At 55.1% G+C, this 13117-nt stretch overlaps 2 non-coding genes across 2 annotated transcripts; one reads left to right on the top strand and one right to left on the bottom strand.

The window, feature by feature from the left end:
- The first annotated feature begins 10055 nt into the window (after nt 1-10055).
- On the top strand, nt 10056-10127 carry TRNAH-GUG (transfer RNA histidin (anticodon GUG)). Its single transcript has one exon. It is a non-coding gene; the product is annotated as a tRNA-His (tRNA).
- An 849-nt stretch (nt 10128-10976) lies between these two features.
- On the bottom strand, nt 10977-11048 carry TRNAH-GUG (transfer RNA histidin (anticodon GUG)). Its single transcript has one exon. It is a non-coding gene; the product is annotated as a tRNA-His (tRNA).
- Between the last annotated feature and the right edge of the window lie 2069 nt (nt 11049-13117).

Raw genomic sequence — 13117 nt, 5'->3', positions numbered from 1 at the left:
CCCGGGGAGCAGGGCGGTAAGGGGTCCCTCATGGGATCACAGGACGTGCTGAGCTGGAAGGAGCCCGCGAGGGTCGTGCAGTCCCGCTGCCCGGGAGGTGTGTGGTGGGAGCAGCCCCGTGCGGGACCCCCGGAGCAGCTCGGTCCAGGGAGACACTGAAACACGAGGCTGTTCTGAGGACCGCCACAAGAAACACTGCGGGAAGGGGTGAGCAGGGACAAGGCAGCGAAGTGCTGGGGAGGAACGCTGAGCTCAGGCTGGATGTGCAGAGACATAGGAGTGAGCGTGCAGGGCTGATCCCCAGCACGGGGACTGGATGACATCCCCTGGGATGCAGCGGGAATGGGGCACTGGGAGCAGTCTGTTGGGGCATGGCAGCAGAGCCACAAAAAACACACTAACACACGTTCTGAGTGCTCCTCCTGGACATTGCCATCACCAGCCGGCGGCTCACCCACCACTGAGACCATCTCCCCATGCTCTCCAATGCCCCAGCAGCCCTGTCTCCAGATCTATGCCCCTAAATCCATCCCATCCCTTCCTAAATACACACCATCACCCAAACCTGCTTCCAGGCTCCCAGGCTGAATCTCCTGAAGGCCATGAAGAAAGAAAAGGAGCAGGGACAGGTGCCACAGTGTGTGTCTGTGCGTCCTCACACCATTAGCCATGGCCCTGCACAGTGTGGGGACAGATGCTGGGATCTTGCTCTCAGCTGGGCAGAGAAGTTTCTCATGGTGACCTCCTTCCTACCAGCCCTGTGCAGGAAGGACAGTGAGGATGGGGCTGCAAGGAACTGAGCTTTCTATGCCAGCCTGGCACGGTACATGCCCAACATATGCCCAACATGTGCCCAGGGAGCCCACTGAGTCCCACATTTCCTGGTTCCTTGAGCACACTCCTGCTTGAGAAACACATCCGAATTTTCCAAATTTGCCAGGTTCATGTGGACACCACAGGAGCTTCCTCCAAAGGGAGAAGACAGCCATGAAACCCAGAAAACAGCGCTGGAAATTTCAAAGCATGGGGATTGCAAGATGCAAAAGGCAGCAGGAGAAAAAGCATCTGTGAGGAACAAAGTGATCACCAGGCAGTGTTTGCAGCAGTCTAGCAGCAGATCTCGTTCCCAGGCTCTCAGATGGAGATGAAGAGACTTATTAAAATGCAGAAAAGACAGAGATTCTCAATAAATTTGCCTGTCCAGCATTTGGAAGGAAGCAGGGCTAATGGCACTTGAGATTGAAAGCACTTCCACCCTCTATTAGTAACCAAGGAGGATGTTCAGCAGCAGCTGTAGGAGATGGCTCTTGTTAAATCCTCAGGCCTGGCGAACACACGCTCAGTGTCTCCAGAGAGGGGATTGAGCAGGGACCTAGCTTGTGGTGGTGTTTGTTTTTTCAAATACTACCATATTAGAGGAATTGCAAAGGTTCTTCCTTCTCATCCCGTCCTGGCACATGTCCCACATCGCTCCCTCCTTGGAGAGGCAGCTGTGCTGGGCTGTGCTGGGGTTTGACAAAGTTCTGTGGTCCCTGCCCATGCAGGATCCTGGCACCTCCTCACCATTTGCTGGGCCTGTTTCTCTTCCAGGCTGGCCCAATGTAGCCCTGATCTCTGATCTGTGCCTCTGAGGGATCTCCTTCTCACCTCAGGCTTCAGCAGAGCTTGGAGGGGCACCAAAGTCCCTGGACTCACCCGAGCCCTCAGATTTGGGCTTCCCCTTGGCCAAACCTCCCAGGCAGCAGCACAGGCAGCAGGTGGAGAGAGCACAGCTGAGGTGAGAGCCCCCTGAGAGACTCCTTTGTGCTTGGGGAGCTTTAAGGAGCTCCAGAAGGAGACCAAATGACCTTACCACCTGCAAGGCCTGGCACAGGCACAGGCTGCTCATGTTCTTTTCTGCAGTCACCACGAGAGGCTGGTGACATCGCTCTGTTCACAGTGCCTCACTTCAGGCTTGGAGGAGCAGTGGCAGATTTCTACATTCTCCTGCCAAAGCCGGAATCTGTCTGCAGCTCGTGTGCAGCTCGTGCTGCTCCAATCCCAAGTGTTTGCACTCTCCCTACCTTATTCCTGTCGGGACCCAGGTTTGGTGGCTGCGCTGCAGAGACTGACCCTGACACCACAACGGTGACTGTGATGCCACTCTGCCTGCGGGTCACTGTGACAGATGGCTGTCATGGGGTGCTGCAGGGACTGGCAGATGGGAGAGGATGGGGGAGCACAGACTGCCCCGCTTCCGTGCCAGACTCCACATTTCAGCTTTACTCTCATGCATCCCCAGGTAGGACGTGCAGCCTGGGGGCTGCCTGCTGCTGGCACTGCCCAGGAGGGAGGGAAGGATGGCTGTGAAGCTGCACACAGTCCTCAGACAGGAATATAACAACCCATGGCTGTGCAGAAGTGATTTGTGGTTCACTCTGAGGGAACAGCGGAGGCAGAAGGGCTTTCTGCAAGGATGCAGGGCTGGTCCTCTGCACTGGAATCCGCTCCCACCCTGTTCTCCACCTCTGAAGGCTCCAGGAGCTCTTTGCTGAGATCTCCAGGCTGGTGCTGACAGCATTGCCCTTCCTCTTACCAAGGGAGCTGCTTGCCTGGGTAAATGCAGACAGGTCAGAGCACGCACCAGGAAGAAGGATCCAGGTAATGTCTTCCGGGCTGCTGCCAGCCCAGCAGAGAGCTGAGTGCATCCTCATCCATCCTCCGGGGCCGAGGAGCCGCTTCAGCTGCCTGGAGTGTTCCTGGTGCCCACCCCGGCTGCGGGCAGGAGCCCTGTGTGGCAGCTGGGCCAAGAGCAGCACACAGCATTCCCTGGGCTGAGGAGGGATGGTGCCAGGTGTCATGGCAAAGCTTCCCCTCTGGTTTAACCTCGGGTGCTGCGGGCACAGCAGCGTCCCCCAGGCGGGCGGCAGCAGCTTCCTGTGACTCAGAGTCCCTGCCCCTGCACACTCCCGGCTGACTCAGCCCGGCTCATGTGGGGGCTGAGGCTGGCACTTCCCACGTGTCACCTGAGTCAGGTGCTGGGTCCACCCCATGGACTGCAGGGAAGCCTGCAGCAGCTCCTGGATCTCCAGCTGCTTCTTCCACAGCTTCAAACAAAAGCCATTTGCAGGGGGTTTGGAGTGGATGTGTGCCCGCTCCTTTCCTCTCCGGCAGCAACCCACATCCACCCCACTGTGCAGCACAGCAGGGACCAAGGGGATGTCACCTCTGCTGGGTGACAGCCGAACCATCTCCGGGCTCCGGGTACAGCAGGGGACGTGAGGACTGGAAGGTGGCAACTGTGGCACCAGAATTGCTTCCTGGGAGGCAGCCAGGGAGTCCCAGGCTGATAAATGACACATCTGTTCTCTGCAAATGAACAAAAATTGGCATACGGAGGAGGAAACTGGCATCGTTAGGGAACAGATGGATAAATATGACATATTGGGGAAGAGTTGATACAGCTCTCTTGCAGTGAATTTCTCTTTTCCACAGCGAGTGCTTTCTTGGAAAAAGCCAGCAGGCCCCTGAGGTGATCCAGCAGAAGTTCCTGCATTTCCACACGCAGATCTTTGACAAGATGAGGTCAACGGCAAAATCTGCAATAATATTGAATTATTCTGGAAATTGTGGATGCGTGCTGAGCATTGCAGGAGGACTTTGAGAGGCTTAGGAAGCTGACAATAAAATGAGACAAAAGCCAGTGTTAGGGGAAACCAAACCCAGGCTCTTGTCCACGGTGATGGGTTCTGAGACTGGGAGCTCTGACAGTCTGTGAAACTGTCCCCTAAGCAAAAGTCAAAACCTCAGAGACTCTCTGACAAGCTGATAGGAAGGGTCAGCAAAAAGGAGAGATGAAATCAGAGATGTCACTATTCCCTAGCCAGTCCCAGTCTACATGCATTTCTGGTCTCCCTGTTCCAAGGATACAGCAGAGCTGGAAAATGTGCACGGAAGGGCAGCAGGAGGACCCAAGGTCCCTGCACACGGGGTCCCTGAAGGAGCAGGGCTCTTTGGCACAGGAAGGAGACAGCTGGGATCACAGAGCAGAGATCTGCACAGCAGGGGGAGGTGGGAGAGGCTGCAATAACAGTGATAACACTCAGCACACAGGGGCCCTCCCTGCCAGGGGCTGCTGCAGATGCTGCATGGTTTAGGAACAAAACCACACAAATCCACAGAAAAAAAATCCATAAATACATATTAAACACAAGGACTAGCACAAAGGAGACCTGTGAGATTTTAGAGGCAGGGATGGTGTCCAGGGGAAGTGTTGCTGCACATTTGCACCAGGACACCATCAAAGCCTGGGCAGGATATGCACAAAGCAAGTGGAACACATTTCTGCAGGCACTTTTTGCAGCTTTCCAGCTTTTCTGTGAAAAAAACCAATTTGTTATGCAGTTGATAGTATAATTGAGGCAATGCTAATTGACCAAAAGAAGAGATGACAGCTTGCTGAAAGACTTGGAGCCAGATCCATTGGTCATCACCTGGAGCCTGGTCCCAGCCTCTGCTCTCTGCACTGACAACCTCGAGTGTCAGCACCCCGAGTGTCACAGCTGCTCTGTATGTGGTCCATCATCTCATTAACACTTTGACGAGGTGTGGAGAGCACTGGGTAACTTCATTTCCACAGGTTCAGGTGCAGCATCCTGGAGACAGGACAGTGAGAGAGCTGCGTGACAAGAGAGGAGAGAAAAATGACTGCAGGATTGACACCCAGAGGGGGGAAACACTTCTTTCACTGACAAATGCAAGGTTTGAGGGAAATTTCCAAGCAGCCATTATGCAAACTCTTTGATGTTTTTTGGGTTTGGTTTTATTTTTTGGTTTTTTTTGCAAAATCATTTTGTGTGGGCTCAAGTCCCAGAGAGCTGAATTCTCCCCACTCAGGTCTCATGGGGACAGGGGAAGCAAGACACAGGAGCTTTCCTGGAACAAAACCAGGATCATGACAGGAAAACCTCATGCCAGATGCTGGCTTGGTGGCAACAGCTCTGTGATATCATGCAAATTGCATGGCCTCACCCAGCCAGCCACTCCACACTCTGACAGCCAGGTGGATGCTCTGGGGGCTTCAACCACAGCACGGCTTCAGTCCCTTCATTGCTGGCCCCCCATTTTTGGCTTTTATTTGCTCCTACCAAAGGGTTTGATCCTGCAAGGACAAAACAGCATCCAGCTGGGATAAAATGCCTGAATCCCTCCTCTGAATGAATGAAGGAAATGGGACCAGCTGTGAGAGCATGGATCTGAACTCAATAGCAAGTGGTAAAGTGGAATTGATCGGGGCTGCCTGCCCTCATCGATCTGAGGCTGAGCAAACGAAGGAGCTGGAGCATTTGCAGCTCAATCAGAGCCATGAGCTGCTGGGGGCTGTGCTGTGGCGCTGGCAGGGGACCTCAGTGCCCCAGGAAGGGGTTAATGGTGGCTTTGATTAATCCAGCTGCAACAGCCATGCTCTCACAGCTGGGTCCTTCTCCAGACAGTTTTATGTTGCCTGTGGGCAACACCCACCCTGGTATCTCCTTATATCTCTTAATAGGGCTGTCATCAGCTGTCAGGAAGATGGGCTCAGTGCACAAGAGCAAAGCAGTGGCCATTGCTCCCACAGAGAGGGGATCAATCGCAATTGCCACCGGCCCAGTTTCTCTGGAAGGGCTGAGAGGCAGAAAATGAAGGTGAATTCAGAGATGAGTGCAAGAAGTGGGGAGGTGAGGGCTGGCAGGCTGCCTGGCAGCTCATGGGGGCCTGTCCTCTGCCCATTTAGCAGCACAAGCCTGGGTTAAGGCTGGCTGTGTGCAGGCCATAAATCCCTGCAGCAGGAGGAGGCTCCTGCTGTGCACAGACAGTGAGAGCTGGGGCTGGCACCTGGGATCAGGCAGGGCACACACAGACATGCCCAGCATTTATTTAGGGCTGCAGGATGGCTGGATCTCCCCTGGGACACTTTCCTCACGTTCCGTCTTCAGCTGGATGCTGGACACACCAGGGAAGAGCTCAAGAGGCTGCTCTGGGCTGTGTTCCCTGGGTTTTGGACAGGACAGCTTTGATACATCCCTGCTCCATACATTTTGGGTACCATTTTCTTTGATTTCTGAGCGTTGGAGCCAGGCAAGGGCATGTCAAAATACAACCAAGCAGACAATCTTTCTGTTAGATCCTGTTTGCCTTCCCTTTCAGTTTTCTTGCAGACTGGAAAATATCCTTTGAAGTTCAGGCTTTGGAAGAGCCAGGACCCACCTCATGTGCTGTTGTGGGCTCATAAAGCCTCTGGAGAGCATCACAGCTGAACACTCGTGTCAAGGAATGCTCAAGTTCTTCTCATTCAGGCCTCAGTGCATGTCTCATGAGCTACAATCACAGAATGGTGGTTTGGGTCAGAAGAGACCTTAAAGCTCATCTCAATCTACCCCCTGCCATGGGCAGGGACACCTTCCACTATCCCAGGGTGCTCCAAGACTTGTCCAGCCTGGCCTGGAACACTTCCAGTGATGGGGCAGCCACAGCTGCTCTGGGCAATCTGTGCCAGGATCTCAACACCCTCTCAGCCAAGAATTCCTTCCCAATATCCCATCTGACCCTGCCCTCTGGCTGTGGGAAGCCAATTTCCCCTTGTCTTGTTACTCCAGGCTTTGTTCAAAGTCCCTCTCCAGCTCTCCTGGAGCCCCTTCAGGCCCTGCCAGGGCTCTAAGGTCTCCCTGGAGCCTTCTCTTGTCCAGGTTAAGCCCCTCACTTCTCCCAGCCTGGCTGCAGAGCAGAGGGGCTCCAGCCCTCAGAGCATCTCTGTGGCCCTAGAAGAGGATGGTGGGGACAGAATGGGATCAGGTTGATGGCAATTGTCTCCCAGTTCAGGTGTTTTGTCCTTCACTCCTAAATCCCACACAAACCTTCACTTTCAAGTTGTCCCAGCCCCGGAACCTTTCCCTGCTCCTGCTCCAGCATCCAGCTCTGCCCCAGCAGCACCCGTGGGATGCTGGCCATGATGGTAGAGTTGCTCTGATTTCCTTAGGAAGAAAGGTGGGATTTCCACAGCAGAGCAATTTCCAAGTTGGATTAGTGGCCTCTGAATAGGCAGAGAGGACAGCACTGGCTTGCACCTCTGCTTTTCCATCACCAGCAAAGCACAGAGAACCTCCTCAGATCCTTCCTGCCTCCCCAGCACCAGCGCTGCTGCCGGGGCTGCTTCAGCAATCTGTGAGAAAAGAGGAGGTGGTGGGGATTGCTCTGCCTCCCAGCTGCCTTCCTGAGGCTGGGAAAGGAGACCAGGGCCTGCCCCAGTGAGGGAGCAGCTGGGGAGGCTGCTGCAGGGGCAGAGCAGCCCAGACAGCCGTGCAGTGATGAATTGCCCTTGCCCCTCTGCCAGCTGCAGGATTTATATTTGTGCCACAGAGTGGCAATGGCTGGGTGCAGCAGCACTCTCTGTCTGGCTGCACTGGTGTTTTGACATTCCAGGCACCTTTAAAATCCCACTGAAAGCAACCCACAGGCATCAGAGGGCTCAGAGAAAGGACATTGTGGGGCAGAGCAGGGTGGGAAGAGCCTGGAGCAGCCATCCTGGCCGGGTGCTGACATCCCAAAGGGATCAGGTTCCCCAGCAGGCACATGGGGCTCTCAGTGCTCCCACAAGCTCGTCTCTTTTCCTCAGTCCTGGCAGATCCAAACCACCTGGACTAAAAACCACATGGCAAAGAGTGTCTGGGGCCCTGACAACCGGGCAAGGTCCCTTAGGAGTGCTCTCATCCCAGTTCTGTTGGGAGGGCAGCCTACAGCAGAAAGTTGGACAGGCCACCACCGATGCCAGCGATGGGTGGCAGCAGTTTCTCACCTCCTCCTCCTCATCCACACCCCATGCCTTATCTCTGGTCCTTTTGCACCTCCCTGCTTACTTCCCTGTTTGGCTGACTCTCCTGGATGGCTGCAGTGTTATCTCAACCATGCCCGTTCCAGCAGCTGAGGTCATTGTAATTCTGTTGACTTCCACATTCTAGAAACATCTGCCAAGAAGCCAAATCACAGCCCTGCTGCCTCCTCCAGGGCACCAAGGAGCCCACACGTGGGCTGTGCCTCCTGCCAGGCCAGGAGCTGGGATAAAGCCTTGGTGACACAGCCTCAGGGGTCCCACTCTGCCTGCCATGCAAATCTCCGAGCAGGAATCTCCTGGTCATTGTCTGTGCCTCCGGGGGTTCTCTGTCCCCACCAGCCATGGACAGCATGTCCTGCCAGAGCGTGCCCCACTGTCTCCTGTGGGTCCCACCACACTGTCCTGCTCAACAGAGACTAACCAGGAGCTGGGCTTATCCCTTCACCAGGGACACAGCTCATGGCATGGTGCCACTGTGGAGGAAGGCACAAGAGACCAGGCACAGGGCAGCACCAGGACTTCTTCCCATTCACAAGCTGATGACCTGGGATTCAGAGGTTGCAGTGATCCCACCTCTACAGCTCAGCTACACCTGTCCTGCAGGGGCCTGCTGGTTGGATTTGTGTCCTTGGTGCAGTCAAGAGGATGATGATGTTGTCAAACTCCTCAGGTATGGGAGGAGAACCACATATCTGCTTCCAGTGTCGCTGCACCTGCTTCGTTCCAGCATAAGGACACAGATGGGGACAGGGATGGACACAGATGAACAAAAGCAGCATCCCTGCAGCCCCATTAGAGGCATGGACTGGGATTCCCATGGACTGGGATCTTGGCACGTGGTCAGAAGAGGGAGAAAGCTGGGGCTGGAGCAGGACAGTAGCATGTGGACACTCAGGTCATTCAGCATCTCCTGGCCAGCCAGTTTGACATGGGAGAGCATCTCCCACTGCAAAGGATCCCAGCATTGCTGAGGGACAACTGGTGCACACCAGCAAACTGCTGAGGACAGGACGAGGTGGGCACAGGCAAAGGGAGAACACAAAAACCCATTCTGTCTTCCTCCACCACTCTGAGCTCTTTTGGGCTGGTTGTGAGCAAGATGAGCTCAGAGTGGCAGGAGCAATTACTTCACAGAGTAATCAAGGCACACGGGGAATTTCTGCAGTTTGCCCCAAGCCTCAGGAAGACCACTCTAGATGTAGGATTTTCCAGCTGCAGCAGATACACCAGGATGGATGGGGTGCAGGGACATGGCCAGCAGGGTTGTAGGAGTCCCCTGCCATTCCCTGTACCCCCTCCCATGTGTGTGTATGACACTCGATGAGCTCATCCCGTGTGAAGGAGCTGATGTTTCTATGACCAGCTCCAGTTCTTCAGAAGGAATGAGTCATGCTGCGATAACTCTGAAATATTTTATGTCAGGAATTCTTTTTGATCCCAGGTGTTTGGAATTCTTTGCATATCTGTGAAAATGAAAGAACCTTTAGTACTGGGGGCAGGGAAGCAGCAGCAGTGGTGAGAGCAGAGCCATTAGGTATCAATATGTGCTCAAGCAGGAAAAACAAGGAGTCCAGCACAGATTGATACCTGTAGATGTTTCAGGGGCATAAAATCCTTAGTCTCTCTCTTTTCTCCCATCCCTCTATGCCCAGTCGTCATTAATCCTGTGGTTGGGAAAAACTTTACTCCCTGAGAAATACGCAGGGGAGCGAGAGGTGAGGTTACAGCTCAGGGAATGGAGTTACCCTCGGATACAGAGGGCTGGAATGAGGGGAAGGGCCAGGATCAGGGTAGAGCAGGGAGCTGGCCCGAGGGCAGAGGATAAAGGCGTGGGGGTGAACGCCGCGGTGGGGTCAGACACGGAGCGAGACTCGGGGCTGAGGCCAGGGAGTGGCTGAGGGCCGTGAGAGCTCCGGGGCTCGGCCCGGGGCCCTTCACCATCGCCCCGGCCCCGCACGGGGAGCACGGGACGGAGCTCCGGAGCTGCGACCGGGAAATGCCCGCGGGGAGCGGAGCGGGAGCGCCCAGAGCAGACCTGGTGTGACAGGGGACACCCCGAGCCAGACCCGCGTGTGACACGGGACACCCAGAGCTGGCCCCGCTTTGCCCCTCCCGCCTCACCCACGCTCAGGCCCGCCCCACCTCACGTCAGCGCCCTCACACACAACTGCCGCCGCGCCCAGCCGCCCGCACAGAGCCCCGGTAGCGCGCCGTGATCGTATAGTGGTTAGTACTCTGCGTTGTGGCCGCAGCAACCTCGGTTCGAATCCGAGTCACGGCATCGCCCGGCGGTACCACGGCATACGGGCTCCGAATTTTTGACATTTTCGTGCTCTGCCGCCTCGCGCTCTGGTTTTTTGTCACGTCGCGCCAATATCTCACTTTTCTTTCTTGTTTTCTGTCGGTTGCCGGCGGGGCTGCGGGGCTGAGCTGGGCTCGGCGCGGGGGGGTTCCGTGGGCGCCGGGGAGGGAAGGAGCGGAGGGACTGAAAACAAGAAAATAACATAAGATGAAAAAAAAGAACATAAAGGTAGAAATAATAAATTAAATAATAAAATTAAATTTTAAAATACACGAAAATAAGATGAGAGGAGAGGATGAGGTACAAAGTAAGAGTAAAATTGAACTAAAAATCGAATTTTAAAAATAAGTTGAAACAAAATATGTATTTTAAAATTAATAAAATTATATATTAAGTAAAATACAAGTAACTATAATAAAATAACTACATACTTAAATTTAAAATAATATAAAATGAAATATTAAAATAAAATATAATAGAAAAAAACAAAAGAAATATAACAATTGATAACATAAAGGTAAATAAAGAAATAAAAATTCAAAATAGAATAGAGGAAAATGAAATAAAATATTATTAAGTATAAGAATAAAACAGTAAAAATTAAATACGAAAATGAAAATTAAGTTACGTTAAACAGATAAAATGAAATAGAATTAAATGAAAAAAATAAACTAAAGAAAAATGTTAAAATAAATTAAAAATAATAAAATTAAGCTCAAAATAATAAGAGAGAATAACAAATTTAAATTATGAAATAAAACCAAAACGTCGTTTGAGGGGGGAAGAAGTCAAAAACGAGAGCCCGTATGCCGTGGTACCGCCGGGCGATGCCGTGACTCGGATTCGAACCGAGGTTGCTGCGGCCACAACGCAGAGTACTAACCACTATACGATCACGGCGCGCTACCGGGGCTCTGTGCGGGCGGCTGGGCGCGGCGGCAGTTGTGTGTGAGGGCGCTGACGTGAGGTGGGGCGGGCCTGAGTGTGGGTGAGGCGGGAGCGGTGCAGTGGGGCCGACTCTGGGTGTGCCCTGCCACAGAGGGGCTGGCCCTGGGTGAACAGTGTCACAGCGGGGCTGCCTCTGGTGTGCTGTGAGTGTCACACGCCAGGCTGGCTCTAGGTGAGCCGTGCCACACGCGGGGCTGGCTCTGGATATCCCGTGTCACACCGGGGCTGCCTCTGGGTGACCCGTGAGTGCCACACGCGGGGCTGGGGGGCCTCGCCGAGGCGCGGTGATGCAGCTTAGCCCAGCGTGGCAGCCGCCGCTTTCACGGTGTCGCCCTTTGTGACCCCCACGCTGCCCGGCGCCATCGCGCCCTCGCTCCGCAGCCCCGGGCAGCTCTAGCGGATTGGATCGGCCGAATCCTCTGGGAGAAGGCGCGGGGCTGGCACGGAGAGCGGTTTGTTTACGGGCGGCGTGTGGCACGTGGTGGCCTGAGCGCCCCGTGCTATCGCTAACCATCACCAATGCCTGAACTGATTCCTGCCAGCCCCGGTTTGGCACCCTCGGAGCCACATCACCGCTCCCTGTGCAAACAAAGCGCGGGAGGTACCAGCAGAGTGCACAAACCTGGGCATTGGATTCCCATCATCTGCGTGAAAAGGGCGTTTCGGACACACAGTGCAAGGGGATGTGTTTGCTGGCTTCCACCCCGTCCCTCTCGGGTACCAGGGCACATGGCTTCATGCCACTGAAGCCTTGGAGGCCACGTGTGGCGGGCTCTGTTTTCCTTTGGGAAACATTTCCCGGGGTGGGGTAAAAGTTTGATTTCTACTTTCAATATCGCTCCTGCAGGCTCGTTTTGCCAAGGGGGAAAGTCCCGCGGCTGCCCCTCCTTTGGATGGCACGGTGCCCTGCCCGGCCACTCCGCTGGGCTTCCCTGCCCGCCCTTCCCGGCAGCCGGGCGTGAGCGCCGGGAGGAGCGGCGGCCCCAGCCCAGCCCAGCTCTTTGGACCGAGCTGTTAATGGGTAACCGGACACGGGCCCGGGAGCTGCGGGGCCGGCGGGCTGAGGGTGAGTGCCGGGGGACGGCGGTGCCAGGGCGGGGGAGCCGTGAGGACTCGAGGCCACCGGGGGATGAGGGACCCGGGGGATGAGGGACACGGGGCAGGGGGTGCCGCGGGCACGCTGCTCCGGAGGCTGCGGGGGACACAAGGAGGAGCAGGAGTGAGCAGGGACACAGGTATGCAGGGGGCACTGGGGACACCCTGCACTCCGCTCCTTCCTTCATTATCTGCCTGTCCCTGTGGTCCAGCTCCTGACGGGACAGCAGCCAATGAGACTGCACCAAAACAAGAGAATTTGGAGCTGCAGTGTGGGGGACAAGGAAGTGGCATCAGCCCTGGCAGGCACTGAGCCTAAAATGGGGACACTGCCAGGGACCTGGGGTGGTCCTGGAACTCCGTGAGATCCTGGAGGGGTCACTGAGCCCAGATGGGCACTGGGGAGTGTCCTTGCAGTGGTGATGGACTTGGGGAGTCCTCCTGATCTGTGCCAGGGTCCTGGAGAGACATCCCTGAGCACCAGCAATGTTGGAGGCCCTGGGCTCCCACCATGGCCCTGAGTCCTGCCCTGCTGCTGAGGAGCCACAGGGACACACTGGGGCCAGGACACTCCTGTGGTTCCCCGTGGTGGCTCTGCCAGCCTGTGGAGCCCGGGCCACTCCACCTTCAGCTGCCATGAGGTCCCATGAGGATGTTCTCCATAACTCTCCACCTTCACCTGTTGCATTTGGGGCTGAGCCCCTTCAATGGACACTGAGAGAAACTGGTGATGACCCTGTGATCTCCTCCTTCTTCACACAGAGCTCTACAATTCTCCTCAAAGCAAAGACAACATCTTACTGCCTCTGTCCTCACACAGAAGTGCTTCTACAGTCGATCGCTGCCTTGCCTGCGACTCTCTGCTCTTCCCTCAGCCTTCTCCAGGTAGGGGAATCGGGTGGGTGTCCAAATGGGATGCTCCAAGG

The sequence above is a fragment of the Ammospiza nelsoni genome, chromosome 14 (genome assembly GCF_027579445.1).
Source record: "Ammospiza nelsoni isolate bAmmNel1 chromosome 14, bAmmNel1.pri, whole genome shotgun sequence".
Classification (NCBI taxonomy): domain Eukaryota; kingdom Metazoa; phylum Chordata; class Aves; order Passeriformes; family Passerellidae; genus Ammospiza; species Ammospiza nelsoni.
The sequence above is the reverse complement of the archived record's forward strand: the minus strand, read 5'-3'. Positions and strand labels throughout refer to the sequence as shown.